This window comes from Antedon bifida, chromosome 8, assembly GCF_963402885.1.
Source record: "Antedon bifida chromosome 8, ecAntBifi1.1, whole genome shotgun sequence".
Lineage (NCBI taxonomy): Eukaryota > Metazoa > Echinodermata > Crinoidea > Comatulida > Antedonidae > Antedon > Antedon bifida.
Window position 1 is genome coordinate 11,497,944 of NC_136233.1, and position 13,617 is coordinate 11,511,560.

General features: G+C 31.3%; 1 long non-coding RNA gene across 3 annotated transcripts; it reads left to right on the forward strand.

Moving 5' to 3' along the window:
• The first annotated feature begins 1,603 nt into the window (after positions 1–1,603).
• On the forward strand, positions 1,604–13,237 carry LOC144851110 (uncharacterized). Of its 3 annotated transcripts, none has more exons than XR_013614146.1 (5): positions 1,604–1,948; positions 5,911–5,931; positions 10,574–10,704; positions 12,178–12,514; positions 12,547–13,237. It is a non-coding gene; the product is annotated as an uncharacterized LOC144851110 (long non-coding RNA). The 3 variants fall into 3 exon arrangements; XR_013614148.1 differs by having other exon boundaries at positions 1,605–1,948; positions 10,574–10,708; positions 12,183–12,514; XR_013614147.1 differs by having other exon boundaries at positions 1,613–1,948; positions 10,574–10,708.
• Positions 13,238–13,617: the final 380 nt, after the last annotated feature.

Below are 13,617 nucleotides of genomic sequence, written 5' to 3' on the forward strand. Positions count from 1 at the left end.
ATACATACAACAAAAATGCAACATGGGCATGTACAACGTTTTCACGCGCTAGTTAAAATGTGTTATTGCTTTTTGTAATCCGGTATTAGCTCATTGTATGCATTCTAAAACTCTATTTTAAAATCGTAGTGGTACTCTGGCCACTGATAAATGATCTGAACTCTGTGTTTGTGACTCTAAAGTACGCTACCCAACAAAATAACAGAACTGGAAGGTGTAGCCTAAAAATATTCGATAGTCTTCCACACCGATATCGTATTCTATATGGGATTATATATCCTTTATTTAAGTTGGTCAATTTCCTTTGATAATATCGGTTTCTCTTTTCGACCAAACATTAATCCATATATTGATGTAACACCATCATTCTCTCCCCCGCAAACGCCCACATATAAACATAAAATCATATCAATAATATTATTTTGAATTATAAACCTAACGATTATGGACATGTGCATGTGGATTTCGACATCGTCTTCCGTCCACGACCCTACAATCGATTAAACATAACTTCATTAACACTTTTAAATATATTTATATACCTGTACATACATTGTTGAAATTGTTGTGTGTTGTATGTGCACGGCCCCAGGGAAGAGCAACCATGGGTTGATCTCTGGGCCTCCGTGGTTAAATAAAGTTGAATTGAATTATACAACTTTAATATCGAATAAAGGACATCAATTGGAGAAAAACATTTCAAGAAACGACACAATTATTACAATCTATTTCTTACAAACAGTCTAGTGGAGACTCGCACAAATAACCACCGAGTTTCTAAGAAAAAATACATCATAACAGATCAGCTTCTGTGACGTCACGTGTGAACTTTTAAAAGTTAATATAATTTATTATTTTGCTTTCCTTTGAGGTTGGCGATTAAGGTAATAATTTATACGGAATGTGTTTCATCTCCATTTTCTACATCGAATACTCTAAGTAGAACAACTCGTTCAAGTGTTTATGGTGATTCAAACGGAAGCAAATCCAAATGTTCAAATGCAATCAAATAATTCATATTTTTCTCAGAAAAAATATAAATATAAAGCTACAGGTAGTTTTCAAATTTATCACTAATTGTCTAATATTTTTTATTGTTTTTATTTATTTTTTTGCTGAATAGGCCAATGTTCACGTATTTCTCGTATGCGAGTCCAATGTTTTTTGTTTTTTTTTTAAGCTTTAATTTTTTGTTATCAATACTTTTTCTTATAATATTATTTTGTGTGCTCAAATTTGATGTGCTACAGTGTTTCAATAAAAACAAAAACACCTGACTAATACTGGTATGTTCTTTCAGCGCCCGATACTAGCATTGGAGTATTTCAAAGTAACTCATTAATTGTTCACTTATTCAACCATTCTGTGAATTTAATTATTTTAATTGTATTTGATAAAAACTGAATGAACAATATCAATTATAGTCTTGGTCATTAGGTTTAAACAACACAGTTAACCCGTTTTGCCTGACTCCTCGTCATGCATTTACGTAATCGATAATTATGAACGATTAAGATTATCATAATTGATGGAATTACTGTGTTAATGAGCGTGTGTAAATATTATATTTTACGCCAATTTCTAACATAATTGTTGAAACGTTTCTGTCATTGCTGCTAACAATTCACACTGAGTTGACTATTGCAAACCACTCATCAAAATATTGACGGTAGAGTTTGTACAACGAGTTTTACATCTATAAATAGCCAATGCAAACGCTAAGTCGTCATTCATACGCCAACATCGCTAGGGTTGAGAACATTCTTTGAAACTGGTGACGTTACGCATCTAAGAAATAGGAATTCTTCAAGAAATACATATTGTGAAGTGAAAGAGGAAAAGAATAATAATAATGTCGAAAGTTGTCTTAATTTGCGTCTTATTCTCGCTTTATATTGTTAATTCACAGGGATACGGTGGCGGCGGAAACGCAATAGGAAATGCACCGGTAAGTTGTTTTTTTTCCCTATAAGTTTAATTTAGGCATAATGAATGTTGTATGTTATTTTTAGTTATTCCAGAAAATACTTTGAATTTGTCAAATTGGCCTTTTAAGGAACATTATGTCTACGTTTGTTTGGAAACCGTTAAATCATCGTTCCTATCGAAGTTGGTACTGATCTACGTTGGAAAGCTGCTCATATCAGATTTATACAACTACCTACTACCGTAAATAAAAAAAATAGCATTTATGCCTAACTTTCTATACATAAACTACAAAGCGTATTCTGAAACGACTTTTAAATGTTTTATAAGCGAAATTAATAATTTGTAAAAAGTAAAGTGACTATAGTGATTATAACTACAAAACATTCTATTCAAAACTTGATTTATTCCTCCTCATTTTCATGTTTTTATGGCAATACACAAAAACCACAAAAATGGGCCTACATTATAAAATCGATAACAAACAGGACTGGTTCGGATAAGTGTGATGTTTACTTTTCAAATATACAACGTTATCCAATATGCAGTATATCGGAACAATTTCCATTATCTTTAGGCCTATACTGTAGAATTTTATTTTGTTATCGCAAGTTTAATAACAAAACTGTTCAGTGATGCAGAAAACCAATAAAAAAGACGATTTTATTTCATTATCCAAAGAAAATTGATTTTGTTTTTGTCATGGTACTAAGTGAATGTTTCTTTAAGTATTTCATTTGTCTAAACTGTTTATAAGATAAATTCTAAATTATATTTCCAAAATATTACAACTTTAATACACATTTTCTAATCTTTGACAGGTTATTAACCGGAAAGTCAGAAAATCATTTTCAAAAGATAAATTGATTTTAAGATTTAATTCATATTTATTATTTCAAAAGGTAGACTAACTTGAGTTTTGAAATAATAACTCCCGTAACAAGTAACGTAAGCTACATTAACGTCACACTTGTTCTTTAACAATGAAACGGAACAAGTGTGAATAGTAGCTTTAATTCCAAAGTATCATAAGAATATTTGGTAATACAGTATCTCATTTATATCACATGTGCTGCTTGTATCACGCAAGGTTATGTTAAGGGTTAGGTTACTACTACATATAGTGAAACACATGTTGTATTACCAAATATTCATATTATACTTCGGAAATAGAAACAGTACCGAGAAACGGCTGCTTTAATGCCAAATTCAATCAAAAAAGAATTCGAGCCTAAATTTGTCTATAATCCTATATACAGTATCTGGTTATTTTCTCTCCTTGTTCTATAGGTAAATAGTTCATATTATTTACTTTTTATTGTTGATTATTGTGTAGGCCTTATGTGATGAAAATTAAAAGAAACCTTTAACTATGTTTCCATTAACGCAGCGAGTAAGCGTCGACCTATCGACACGTTTTAAAATGTTATGGTCTTCGTTGTGTAACAAACATAACTACCATAAAAAGGCATTAGGTAAATGTTATATTATTTTTATGTAATTTGATTATTGTGTAAATGTGAGGCATTTTTTTTAAATGCTATCTATCTTTTCCGTAACGCAGCGAGATAGGCGTCTAGTGTTGACATATTAACACATTCAGTAACGCCACTTTAAATTATCATTCGTTTTGGTCTTCGTTGTGACGTAACAAAACGGTTAATTTAAAATCAGTTCCATCAGGAGCGATTTTTCATTCTGTAATTAATGTCATTGATTTACGATTCACTTATTCGTTATTATTAAAATGGCATTATTCATTGAATTATATGTGTAGTAATAACTGTACTATACTGCTACAACTACGTAATCAATTTGTGGGTGGCATTGTTGTTATTTCCAATACGAATAATCGTCTATCAATGATAATATTCAAAAGACAACTTTTCTTACACAATAATCTACTGATCTGAGTAAGAATGCAAAATATAATACTTACCCATTTAGGATTTTACCATTAACGAAATTAGACAACATAACAGACGACAAAAAACAAAAAATATAGATGCTTAGATATCGAAAAATATAAATAAACGCTTATTCTTATTATTATTTATAAGAAGGGAGATGGTAATCAATATATTTAAAGAAGTATTGGATGTGATTTTAAACAGTCTATGTGGCCCTGCGGACAGGCAAGCTCGTAGAAAATTCCAAACCAAAAATTGATAAACATTAGCCGTCTAAGAGTGTTTACTATATTATAATCGACCAACATCATCTACAATCACAAAACGTTTAGAATTAAGTGTCGATATAAGAACATTTTGTATTTTTGTTACTTTACAGTCTACGTGAGTGTAATATAACGAGGCAATAATTATACAATAATGTATGGGAATGCATTTTTCAAATAATCTGATCAGTCATCAATACCTTTACCTAAACTTACGTAATCAAGAAAATAACGTACTTAGGGAAATCTTACGATGCGTAAACAAAGGCAATTAACTGTTATTAAACATAGTGAATTTACATATTAATTTGCAATGTTTTCGACAATTACCGTCAATAATCACAAATTAATGATGTACACGTGGCTATCAAGAAATAAATGGCATTAGCAACTCAATTATAGTTGTCAAGAGACGCAGTTATGCAAACAAGGAATAGTAAACAATAACATGGCAACCTTCTAGAATTACTTTGTAGTGTTCCGCAAAGCAAGCGAATTGACCAATCAAAAGCGATGGATTATTCGAACTGTTCCTTTTCATTGGTCAATTATCTTGAGTTGCGGCTTACTTTCTGGAGTTGCGTCCTAGTGGGAAACAAGATTAAGGCAAATCTGGTTTGCAAACCCCATTATCGTCGTGTCAAATAAATAAATAAAACTAAATTTGAACTCCACGCAAACACAAAATGGATGAAACATCTGAACAATAACAGCAACTATTGTTCAGAAAAGTTCAGTTAACAGTTACCTGAACATTCTCAATAAACCAGTTATTCCGAGTTTTAAAAAATGTGCATGTTATCATTCAAGATTTCTATGATTATTCTAATGATTCTACGCAAAATTAGAAAACTTTAAGAATTTTTATTCAATCAAGAATTATATATTCAATGACAGCTTTCTACACCGATTACCTGAACTCCATTACACTGTAATTCGCATCATTAATGTTACGATTTCTTGAGGACAAATTCAACATTTTATTATAATTTAATATCTACCGAAGTTGTCAAAATGTTCAGTTAAATCATAACGCGTAATAATTTGTGCAGAAGTTACTGTAGTAATAAAATTATCCATGATCCATAATAACGTGAGAAGTTGTTTTAAGACGCAGTGATCTTAGAGTAAATTGGGGATGTCTTTTAATGTGTTAGAAAACACCTGCTGTTATTTTAAGTGCCCATTAGGCAATTAAACCTGCATGAAAAAAATGTTGTCAGATTTGTCGCATCAACATTAATTCCTGAAACTGAACTTTGACCTGTAGTCATTGAAAGCCCTTGTGGATATGGCATGTAAATGATACTAAAAATATACAAACTTAGAAACTAAATCTAAAAATGTTGGAGTGAAGCTTCCAATATCTTCACAAACAAAATACGATCTTTATAAATAGAAGAAATAAAATACATGACACGTTCTATCAACAGTATCGTATCCGCTACAGAGCGACAGTATTTACTACAGTGCTGTATTATAAGAATCGTAAAACTGTTATAAAAGTTTATGTAGTTAGTTCTATTCAATTAATTAATTAATTTCATATTTTACGGAAATTTGTTCTTGTTTTAAAATATTACACGTATACAATAATTATATATACACACCAATCCTTATTTCATAAACATTTTATTATTATTTGTATATAATAATTATAACATTTTTTGGATAATTTTATAAATACTGCGAAGTAGCTTTGCGTCAAATAGGCAAGTTAATCATTGGTCAGATTAGATACATGGTATATTATAAATAAAAATGAGATAATAAATAAACCAAAACATTTTCTTTCTTTTTTCTTTCAGTATAAAAACTATGGATACAAGGTAAGTACTGTTTAAAAACTTCATAAATAAATTAACTTAAGCATTCATTTATAATCATTAATGGTGGTTTATTACTATTAGGCTACATCCGACGGTTGTACTAGAAACTGACGAATTAAACGTATTGAGTTGTGAGAATATTATTTTCTGACTACATTGGCCACATAAGTAGGTCCAATTATTAATCTAACCTCAATTATGTTTTAATTTTATGACATCGTTCGAGTTTTCCAAAGTACATATAACTCATATCATAAATTGCAGACCATTCATAGCATGGTCATAAATTACAGCGTTGTTATTTGAACACAGTAGTGGTCATATAATTCGTGCCATTCTTTTCCATAAGCATCAATTACTGTTGAAATACATACGTTAAAGCAGAAACACTACTCAGAACAGTTGTGCTCTTCCCGTTTTATTACGGTTGGTTATATTAGGTCGATATATACTTGGAAACACAAATCTCAGATTGAAAAACTACAGTATATGATAATTACAATCACTAAAAAATACCCTCATCTAAAGTTGTACTATTATTATCTAATACATGTCCTCATTTAAATTTCCTATCCATTACTACTACTTTTAAAAGGATTATTTTCATTTTCACTATGTTATCCTATCATTTTTGCCCAAATTAAGCTGCCATTTTCAAAACCAACAATTTGCCTATTAATTTAATCAGTTGATATAAATACGAAAATATGCCTAATAGGAGAACCTCATTACCAACATGCTTGAAAAGGAAAGTTATAATCAAATTGTAACTTGCAAACCAAGCAGAGACCTGGTCACTAACCACGAACATTGAAAGAAACTTTCTACAACATAGTACACCATGAATTGAAAAGTACAATACTCAAAATAACATACAGATATATACCATCAAATTAACAAATGGGCGTGTAACGAAACCAAATCAACATTATGTATGTCAAATTCAGGAAATGGACCTGGGCATGTCACAGATTGAGAACAGATGGAGTATACAATACTGACAGTTTGGATACCAATAGAAAGACAAAGAAGCGGCGGACGACAACGGATATCGAGACCTCTTGACATTCTAAGAGTTCTTCCACCAGTGGACCGACCATGGCAGACGATGATGATTTCAAAACAAACTTTATTTTCTTATATTTCGATACTGTAAAAGTATCCATTGAAAGACAAAAGGAGATGTTTTGGTGAATGTGTAAAGCAAATCATATTCAGTAGATATACTCTTACAAAAGTCTATAATTTTTGTACTTCATAATTAAGTCATAATTATTCCACATGCAAAATACTTGCACACCAAGTAGACATAATAACTCGCAAAACCTAATTTTCAATGGAACTTAAACTGTCGCCACACAGGAGAGTGCTAATTCTCGCATCATCTTCATCAACGAATAATTAATTTAGATTAATAGCTTGAAGCAATGCAAATGAATATGAGTTTACAGACCAAACACACTTTGCATCCTTGTGTAGATAGAAGTCCGGCACTTAAACGTTGACGATGTTATGAAATCTACTTAAGCGTCTCAAATTCAGTCACTTAACGTCGCGTTCTTCCAGTAATTACCTCACTGCCTTCTCTGAACGGCAAGCTGATGGAGCAATAAAACACAGCTCTATTTTTGTGACACATTGATTATTGTAATGAGATTACTTGAACTTATTTTCCTCGATTTCAATGACGGAAGATTACTTCAAACGCGGAACATCATACGCGGGTAGGACGGGTTCATGTAATTAAGGACGCAGTAAAAGTGCGTAGTGATTTATACGACTTACAATTTAATAAGAATCGAAATTATATTCTACTTACTCGTTTATTGAGTTGAGTACGAGAAGTTTAACCTACATTAATAAATACTCTTTGTCAAACATAGAAATAACATGGTGTACTTAACGGTAAACTGTTCTGTTTTAGATTATACAAATTCTCAAAACAATAGGCCTATTATATTTCTATATTAGATAGCTTCAACACAGCCATTAAAATAAAAAAGGAACCAAAATACTTAAAACATCTTTAATGGAAAGTATTGATTTAAACTAGTTAGCTTATTTAAATTAGCTTAGTTTAACTAGTTAGCTTATTTAAACTAGTTAGCTTATTTAAATTAGCTTAGTTTAACTAGTTAGCTTATTTTAACCAGTCAGCTTATTTAAATTAGCTTAGTTTAACTAGTTAGCTTATTTTAACCAGTCAGCTTATTTAAATTGGCTTATTTTAACTAGTTAGCTTATTTTAACTAGTTAGCTTAGTTTAACTAGTTAGCTTATTTAAATTAGCTTATTTTAACTAGTTAGCTTATTTTAACTAGTTAGCTTAGTTTAACCAGTCAGCTTATTTAAATTAGCTTATTTTAACTAGTTAGCTTATTTTAACTAGTTAGCTTAGTTTAACCAGTCAGCTTATTTAAATTGGCTTATTTTAACTAGTTAGCTTATTTTAACTAGTTAGCTTAGTTTAACCAGTCAGCTTATTTAAATTGGCTTATTTTAACTAGTTAGCTTATTTTAACTAGTTAGCTTAGTTTAACTAGTTAGCTTATTTAAATTAGCTTATTTTAACTAGTTAGCTTATTTTAACTAGTTAGCTTAGTTTAACCAGTCAGCTTATTTAAATTGGCTTATTTTAACTAGTTAGCTTATTTTAACTAGTTAGCTTAGTTTAACTAGTTAGCTTAGTTTAACTAGTTAGCTTATTTAAATTAGCTTAGTTTAACTAGTTAGCTTATTTAAACTAGTTAGCTTATTACCAAATTGACTTTCTGTGAACAATTTATAATCCTGTGGTACTGGGAAAATATTTTGTAGAGATACAGCACTGAGAATCCGGTAACATACCAACACAATAGTAATATCACTAACATTTCGATAGTAGATCAGACTACAAAGTTGGATATTTCTGCGTGCAACTGAGCAAATCAGAAAAAAGCACTAAATTAATTAACTGTTTTAATAAGCTAGTGAACTTAATTGCAACTTAGTTCGCACTAAACTATTTAAATCTAGTTATCGTGAATGGATCTGAATGATTAAAAAACTGTAGATTAAAAAAACACTCCCCTAACTCATACTTAATAATTAACTGCACGTCTGCACATAAGTAGCAGACAAATTACACAATTATTTTCAGGAAAAGATTACTAATTTCTAATTATTATATTTGAGGTAATTAATTTGTACATTTGTTCATCCATTATTATAGTTATTAACCTTGGATAGTTAGTAATGGCATCACATTGTAGATATTATGGCAGATATTATCTCTTTTAGCCGATCAGACTTCAATCCCTTAGATAGTTTATCTTGTGAGAACGTGACTATTGCATCATGAATGTGTTTCTCTATCACTTGCATTCACACCCAGGGACCAATTTCATTGACGCGATATTCTGTTGTTCGGGTCAGTTTTTTGGGGTGCGTTGTTTCGGGTTCTTCTGAGCTGAACCCGAATGCAATGCAAACACATGGTACATGTGTTGAATGAGGGAGACATCTAAATACTTGGGTTGTTAGATAGAAGGGACACCAGATAGAATGCACAACTATACATTAGATGTCTACACAATGGATTGTTAACTTTTATATTTTTTCAAATCTCAAATTCTTCACCTTTTAAAAGAATGGCTAACCAAATAGATTGACAATTTTTTAAACCTATTTAGGTAGGCCCATCTAATTTATATCACCATTAGTGTTATTGGTTTCTTTGCTGAATTCATAACTTTGGTTTTTCGATCACTGAAAATTAACATGATTGTCAATTTGTTGATTGCATTGCTTATGATTTTGTTTCATAATAAACTAATATTTAATAATAGTCGCACTACAGTAATAGTACAAAGTCGTAATAATATAAAACTCTTTACTTTTGGCTTAGTTAATTCTCTTAGGAATGACATATTCCTAAATACCAAAACTATCAATAACAGATAGCTTTCGGTGACAAATATTTACTATGTAATGCTATCCAGTGGCACCAAACCTCATACAAATACACAAACAATAACCTCTAGGAACACGTCACACCACGTTCAATAATACTTAAGTAGATCGACACCGAACATTGAAAAGGACCTACTTTTCTTGAGCATTTTATACAACTTTAATTAATCGCACAATGCGACAATATTGAATCAAGAGTTTGAACTTTATCAGCTGCAATAAGACTATTAGGTTGGATATAGATTTTGTTTCATCAATTTCGTTGAATTGAAATTCATACATCTTTTACTTGTTCTATTTATAACTTTTCATACGAGCAGAGAAATCGAATAAATCAATGTGTCAAATTGGTTACTGTATTCGTTATGTTTGTATGATGCGCATTAATCTATTCAAACAGTATGGATAATTACAGGTCAATAGAGATATTTTTAACTTACATCGATCTCGAAAGAAAATAGTCCACCGGTTACTTGAGATATCCTTATTAACTAAGTATGAATGATCACACTATTACGTCACAAAGGGTTATAACGCATATTAACCTCTATTGGATAATTGTTGGGTCCTGAAAGTCTTTCCTTAATAAAGGTTATATAAATAACATCAAAAAGCACAACATAAATTACAAAATCAAATTGCATATAGGCCTAGATGAAAACTAACATTACATTGTATTTTCTTTCCAAAGTGCATTGCTGATCCGTATATGCCATGCATTGGTGGACGAGTTAGAAGCCGGTTTCGATGCGTTTGCACAGATGGTTTCATTTGCGATTATTCGCCAAAAGACCGTAACTTTATCTGCTTAGAAGACCTCCGGTAGGTACGTAGCCACTTTGACAGAACATCCCCGGGCACACTATTTGAAAATAGGCTTCAGAACTAGAGTAGATATAAGAGAGAAAGAGTGTTGTGGTATAATCGATCCTGTTGTTAGTCGGGATCGGTGTCTTGTCATGGTATCACAGGTAACCTGTTTCAGACGTATAATGGTGTAAGACATGAGGTTTTTCTTACAATTAAACATTGCTAGGGCTGTAAATAGATACCGTTCCTAGGTTTATTCCACTTTTCAGAAGAATGAAGTTTTGGATTGGTTCATAGCGTAAGTCGACTGAAGTGTATTTTGTTTGGTCCAACTTTTCCGACATTTCTTTTGCTCTTCATGTTTTTAGTACAGTCTGAGATAATGATTGGAAGAGACATTTGTAGAATACCAAACACCAACGTAAAACTGAAAGATGATGCGATTAATATTAATTCACATTTGCTCCAACATCGGAACATACGATACGAAATCAAGAATAGCCGATTGTCATCTCCACAGGCAGAGAAAACACAGCTGAAAAATAATAATGGTATTGATAGAATACCTTAAAATATGCATGACAGAAAATAGTGATATCAACAAAGCCTTCAGAAACCAGATAACTTTTGTTGACATATTTGTAGAAAATATATACGTATTCTTAATTTGGTATTCTACAAATGTCTCTTCCAATCATTATCTCAGACTGTACTAAAAACATGAGAGCAAAAGAAATGTCGGAAAAGTTGGACCAAACAAAATACACTTCAGTCGACTTACGCTATGAACCAATCCAAAACTTCATTCTTCTGAAAAGTGGAATAAACCTAGGAACGGTATCTATTTACAGCCCTAGCAACGTTTAATTGTAAGAAAAACCTCATGTCTTACACCATTATACGTCTGAAACAGGTTACCTGTGATACCATGACAAGACACCGATCCCGACTAACAACAGGATCGATTATACCACAACACTCTTTCTTTCCAGTCTCTAGAAATATTCTTTTCAAAACAAACTTTAAAAGAAACGAACTAATGCTTAACAACATAGTTTTGTCAATATAGAATAGTAGTGTCAGATTTTATTTTTATCATATAAGTTACGTAAAACTGAAAGATGATGCGATTAATATTAATTCACATTTGCTCCAACATCGGAACATACGATACGAAATCAAGAATAGCCGATTGTCATCTCCACAGGCAGAGAAAACACAGCTGAAAAATAATAATGGTATTGATAGAATACCTTAAAATATGCATGACAGAAAATAGTGATATCAACAAAGCCTTCAGAAACCAGATAACTTTTGTTGACATATTTGTAGAAAATATATACGTATTCTTAATTTGGTATTCTACAAATGTCTCTTCCAATCATTATCTCAGACTGTACTAAAAACATGAACTTTTCCAAACACCAGAAAAGACAGTATTGTCTACAATTAATCATTTTTAATATTTCTTTTTTTTTATTTCAGAAAAGATGACTATCTACGAAGGTTATTCTTTAGATGATCTTTAAAATTAGAATTATTAGTTTTGCAAATTATAGATGTTGTATAATTCCATGTAAATAACTTCTATTATTAACAGCTATTATCTCGTGATGTATCATCCAGTCGGAATTCTAAAGAACCCAATTTTTATAAATAATATGTATTTGAAATTGTACTATACTATAAATATAACTAAAAAGCTCTTTAGAAAGGTTGCCAGCGATCTTAAAGTTGCATAGATCAACATGAAACTCAATGATATTCTCAACCGTTTACACACATCCTGAATACGTCACTGTTCCAAATCATTTTATTGAATGTATTGCATTATTTAGTTGATTATTATTGAAGATTATTCAACTCTTTGACTGATTAAACGAATACATTTTTATTGCAATAATAAAGTTTATAGTTTTGTGTGCATGATGTTACAAATAAAATGTATCATCGTATTTATAATTTAGGCAAAATGTATATTTAAAGACTGTATCACATTAACAATCGGCTAGGTCATAGTAGGTCAGGCAATACACGGAAGTGTAGATTAAGTCGTCACCAGGACGAGTTAGGTGGCTCGCAAACGAACGCGACGTGCACGTATCAACAACATGTTCTTAGTGCTTAATATATACCCTGCAGACCTGACATTACGCCACTCACAGGCTAATTCAGATATGTACCAATGATGATGCTATAAATGAAACATTAAGGTAAAACTTGCGAAAGTTAATAGTCTGAGCAAGAACATTTAAAATGTATGAGAACAAATGATCGTATACACTGGTTATTCCTATATATATTATATTTGGCATCATAGAGAAGAATGTGTAGCAAGTTCAGTTATTTGAAAGATTTACGTACCAACTATCAAATAGATGTCAAATAATGAACCAAATGACCCCGTTTTTAAAGTATCTCATGACAAAATGTTCATTCCAAATAGTGTCTAACAAACCGAAACTAGATGCGTTGATTATCTCATAAAATATAATACTATACTGTTCAAATATTCTGCTAAAATACAATAAACCTGGATATCAAATTTTATATAGACTTTACATTGTATGTTTCCTTTATTTTATGGCGTATTTGATTTTGTCGACAATAATAATATATTATTTAGCGCTTAATGCAAATGTATGGAAACATACTCCCATAATGTTGCAGCCGTAATCAGCGCATTTGTTTGTTTTTTTGACTTATTATACCAGGTACACATTTGCACAACTGGGTGGAGAGAGGCAAACGTAGGTAAAATGTCTTGCCTAAATACAAGCAATGCTGCAAATTTGGATTCGAACTCACGATCAGTAGTCCATCGTCAAACACACTGCGCCCTACACGCCTTACAATAACTTCCCTAACAAAATGAACAGAAGTACTAAACAGTTCATAGGTTTACAGTGATGGAACGTAACTAGG